We start from the raw sequence: 5,308 nt of genomic DNA, 5'->3' as shown, positions 1-5,308 counted from the left end.
AACCAGACACAACCAGACACAACCAGAGACACAACCACACACAACCAGACACACAAACAGACACACAACCACACACACAACCAGACACAACCAGACACACAACCAGACACAACCAGACACAACCACACACACAACCAGAAACACAACCAGACACTAATTCAGGTTCTCAGTAGATTTCTGTCAAACCAACCAGACAGGAACCGTGAGACTCAGTTTAATGTGAAACTGAGTCGGCTGCTTTCTGACTCGTGTTGTCCTCCCGTTGACCGTGCAACTTTTTAAAATACGGCCCGTAATCTTTGTTTTGCTTGATTAGCTAAACTCTACGATGGCTCAGGGACTAATTTAGGGTTTTTTGAGGCCCAAACTGTTAAAAGAGAGACTACATGAGACATGCAGTAATAGGGTCAGAGATACTTTACTTTTCCTCTTAATTAAAAGCATTTTAATAAACTCTACATGTCTGTCCCGGTCTGGCTCGTAGTCCCGGTCTGGCTCGTAGTCCCGGTCTGGCTCGTAGTCCAGTCTGGCTCGTAGTCCAGTCTGTGTCTCGCAGTCCAGTCTGGCTCCTAGTCCAGTCTGGCTTGTAGTCCAGTCTTTCTCATAGTCCAGTCTGGCTCGTAGTCCAGTCTAGCTCGTAGTCCAGTCTAGCTCGTAGTCCAGTCTAGCTCGTAGTCCAGTCCAGCTCGTAGTCCAGTCTGGCTTGTAGTCCAGTCTGTCTCGTAGTCCAGTCTGTGTCTCGTAGACCAGTCTGGCTCCTAGTCCAGTCTGTGTCTCGTAGTCCAGTCTAGCTCGTAGTCCAGTCTGGCTTAGGGCTGGGCGATATGGCTGAAAACTGTATCACGATATAAGTGTTTCATATCGGTGGCTCGTAGTCCAGTCTGTGTCTCGTATTCCAGTCTGACTCCTAGTCCAGTCTGTCTCCTAGTCCAGTCTGGCTCCTAGTCCAGTCTGGCTCCTAGTCCAGTCTGGCTTGTAGTGAAACACAGACACCTGCTCAGGTTTCAGGCTTCAGAGGAAAACAGACCAACACTGAAACGTTTGTGTTAACGTCCACATTTAATGAAGCATAAAAAGGTTAAGCACCAGTATCAGCACACACACATTATTTACATTCAGTAACAGTCAGTAACAGTCAGTAACAGTCAGTAACAGTCAGTAACAGTCGTAACAGTCAGTAACATTCAGTAACATTCAGTAACAGTCAGTAACAGTCAGTAACATTCAGTAACATTCAGTAACATTCAGTAACAGGAGGAGAGTCTGATCCCTGTTAAACTGTTTGATGGTTAAAACTCTCCAGTTTACATATAAAATCTCATGAGAAGCTCAAAGGGAAAGAAGGGCTTTTTAAAGCTTAGAGGGAGCGTTTTATATCTGGAACATGTTTTAAAAACTGCGGCCCAGAGCAGAGCAACATCTTCCAGCCGAGAGTCAGATGAGAAGATGGATATCAGCGTTATCTCGGTGTGTTTAGCTTAGCTTAGCACAGAGACTGGAAACAGAGGGAAACTGCTAGCATAGCTTAGCACAGAAACTGGAAGCAGAGGGAAACTGCTCCGTCAGAATATGGGTGTGTTTAGCCTAGCTTAGCTTAGCACAGAGACTGGAAACAGAGGGAAACTGCTAGCATAGCTTAGCACAGAAACTGGAAGCAGAGGGAAACTGCTCCGTCAGAATATGGGTGTGTTTAGCCTAGCTTAGCTTAGTACAGAGACTGGAAACAGAGGGAAACTGCTAGCATAGCTTAGCACAGAGACTGGATGCAGAGGGAAACTGCTAGCCTAGCTTAGCACAGAGACTGGAAGCAGAGGGAAACTGCTAGCTTAGCTTAGCACAGAGACTGGAAACAGGGGGAAACTGCTAACCTAGCTTAGCACAGAGACTGGAAACAGAGGGAAACTGCTAGCATAGCTTAGCACAGAAACTGGAAGCAGAGGGAAACTGCTACGTCAGAATATGTGTGTGTTTAGCCTAGCTTAGCTTAGTACAGAGACTGGAAGCAGAGGGAAACTGCTAGCCTAGCTTAGCACAGAGACTGGAAGCAGAGGGAAACTGCTAGCCTAGCTTAGCACAGAGACTGGAAGCAGAGGGAAACATAGCTAGCCTAGCTTAGCACAGAGACTGGAAGCAGAGGGAAACATAGCTAGCATAGCTTAGCACAGAGACTGGAAGCAGAGGGAAACATAGCTAGCATAGCTCTGTCAGAATATAACAATGCTTCAAAAGATCTGTAGCTAGATTAGAATGGGGGCTTGATTTCAGTAACAATGAGTCTGGTAGTGAATGAAGAGAGACAGGTAATGTTTGGTAGTGAATGAAGAGAGACAGGTAATGTTTGGTAGTGAATGAAGAGAGACAGGTAATGTTTGGTAGTGAATGAAGAGAGACAGGTAACGTTTGGTAGTGAATGAAGAGAGACAGATCATGTTTGGTAGTGAATGAAGAGAGACAGGTAATGTTTGGTAGTGAATGAAGAGAGACAGGTAACGTTTAGATCCTGTTTGAACTGAGCCATGAACACACACAGTGTTTGTCAGATTAAAAGATCATTTAGAGGGTGAAGAAAGTCTCAGTTTGAGGTAAAACTGTTGAAGTATCAGACTGAGAAAGTCACAAAGTCTGTCTGTCTGTGTGTGTGTCTGTCTGTCTGTGTGTCTGTGTGTGTCTCTGTGTGTGTTTTATAAGATGTATTGCCTTTGTCTAATGTTTTTGTGGCATTTTACCTTTATAGCATTTTTTTCACCCTTTTTTGGCACGTTTTGACCTTGTGTCGGTTTTTTCTAATGTTTTTGACTCTTCTTTTTGTTGTTTCAGCTGGCGAGGTGATATAATAAGGTATATTGTGATATAATAAGGTGTATATCGTGATATTATAAGGTATACGTGATACAATAAGGTATATATTGTGATACAATAAGGTATATTGCGATATAATAACTTATATTGTGATATTATAACTTATATTGTGATATTATAACTTATATTGTGATATTATAATATAAGGTATATTGTGATATTATAAGGTATATATTGTGTGAGATGAGAGATGTAGTTCACTAAACAAACCTACGACAAACTGAGACTTTCTTCACTTGCTAATTATCTTTTAATTGGCTGACAGCTCTGAGAGTTAGGGAAAATGTCCCCGCATTTGGCGCTTGGACCCTGTTTTCTCCTAAAAACCTCAAACATCTGGATGTTGTACAGACAGGTTATAATGGTGCGATAGTGTCAGAGTGTAGCGTCAGCACCGTGTGTGGTTTCCAATACATACCGAGCAAATATATTAATGTTTTAAATAGCTTTCATCATCAAAAAACAAAAAACAACAATGTAAATCAGAACAGCATCATAAAAAAGAGAAGCATGTACAGATGTGTGAGCGTGTTGGTGCACAAAGTTCACATGAAAATAAATACAAAACAAAGCTGACAGATGGTCTCAAAGTGCAGAAGAGAAAGAGACACAAACTCAACCCTCAACACAAGACTAAAGGACCATCTGAGGAGACATGTGGAGACTCTGAAGACGAGAGAACGAGTCCTCAGGACGCTTCAAACCAAATGCTTTCTAGATCGTCCGACAGCTTCTGAAGTCAGAAGAACAATGTGGAGACTTTCCAGACGACTCTGAAGAACCAACGCACCCGAGACGAGAGAACTCCCAACTCAGCCTCACTCCCATCTCCTAAAATACGGACGCTTGGTCAGGTGACCTTTGTCGTTGTTATATGACGCTAAAAGTCTCCTTTAGCGTCATATAACGCGCTCTATCTAAACGTGCTTGGTCGGGACTATTGACGCCGTTATGTTAAAGTGCCCATATTATGAAAATATCACTTTTTCTGGTGATTTGGGGTGTTATTTTGTGTCTCTGGTGCTTCCACACACATACAAACTTTGAAAAACATCCCTCCATGGTGTTGTGAGTGAGATCCGGTTTCTGAATGTGTCCTGCCTTCAGTCTCCTGGTGAGGTGGTCAAAATCTGCACGGCTTTCTACGGCACTAACCGAAGCCAGGGGGCTAGGGGGCTAACCGTTAGCGTGCTACATCGTCCTCAATAGCAAAGCACTGCTACAACACACACTAGTTCACCATAATCTCCAGAAGAACTACTTCCATGTGCTCCCTGGTTTAGAAGAAGTCTCCCAGCTGATCCTGCCTTGGAACTGACTGAAGTTGGAGAAACAGCCTTTCTTTTACTGGCTATGGAGCTAGCTGACATGAGCTACGATCTGAGCTACTGAGCATGTGCGAGTGCAATCAAAGATAGTACAGAAGAAGAGATGTCTCACTCTGTAGCTAAAACAGAGACCTGAACACAGGGTGAAAAGAGGAGCTGCAGCAATGTGCAGTACAACAAAAATATGGTGTTTTTTGATAACTAAACCATGTAAAACCTATTCTGGTACAACCTCTAAATACAATTATGAACCTGAAAATGAGCAGAATATGGGCGCTTTAAGGAAGAGGTCCATGACACGCAGGAATAACGGGACGGTTAAAGACACGTGGGACCTGATCCCCGGTGCCCTGGGTGAAAGTCCTGTGTTTGACCCATCCTGCCCCCCCGACTAACCTCCCTACATACTACATACATACTACTCTCTAAACTCCGTGGAGCTGCTGCTCTCCCCAAAACGCTGAAGGGCGCCTTTTTCTCCGCTTCCGACGCTGACAGCCATCCGTCCAAACGTCCATATTTTAGGAGTTCGGAGTTCGGGCAGGTTGGTTGGTCCTCGGGAGGCTTCAAACTAAACGCTTTCTGGATCGTCCAACAGCTTCTGAAGTCAGAAGTCGTGTTTCCATTCAACTGTCGAGAGAGTTTGAAGAATTACATTCAGATGAACCGGCTCCTAACTTCACCGTGGTAACCCCAAAGTTCAGAGTTGGCGGGCGTCCGTTTACAGCCCTGATGATGTCATACACCGGCGCCGCCGCGGTTTGACCTCTGATCGCCTGTCGAACACGCCGAGAACGCCGCGGAGCGATCAAAAGTGATTAACGGGAGAAACAACCATCTTAAACCGTCCTGTTGTCCTCTGGGTCAAATCTGACCCGTTTACAAAACGTTTCTATTTCAGAAATGTTTGGGTTTCTTTCAACCAAAATGTCCAAAATAAATAACGTGGATGGTTCCCGACAACCAAACTTCTCCACACGTACAGTAAATGATCAGTTCAGTACCTTCATTGAATTTGGGAGTTTTATTCAATTTTAGAGCGTTTGAAAAAAGTTACAAAAATGACGGAAAAAGCTTCAAAAACGTCAAAAAAGTGACAAAAACTTCGGCAAAAGTTGCAT

The 5,308-nt window shown here is 43.9% G+C and overlaps 1 protein-coding gene across 1 annotated transcript in view; it reads right to left on the bottom strand.

Moving 5' to 3' along the window:
• Nucleotides 1–4,373: 4,373 nt before the first annotated feature.
• Nucleotides 4,374–5,308, bottom strand: part of dact1 (dishevelled-binding antagonist of beta-catenin 1) — a 26,507-nt gene continuing 25,572 nt past the window's right edge. The window contains exon 6 of the mRNA XM_039786892.1: nucleotides 4,374–5,308. This exon is cut by the window's right edge and continues 1,840 nt beyond it. The gene's annotated coding sequence lies outside the window, so the exon portion shown is untranslated.

This window comes from Perca fluviatilis, chromosome 20, assembly GCF_010015445.1.
Source record: "Perca fluviatilis chromosome 20, GENO_Pfluv_1.0, whole genome shotgun sequence".
Taxonomy (NCBI): Eukaryota; Metazoa; Chordata; class Actinopteri; order Perciformes; family Percidae; genus Perca; species Perca fluviatilis.
This window is presented reverse-complemented; position numbering and strand designations above follow the sequence as displayed.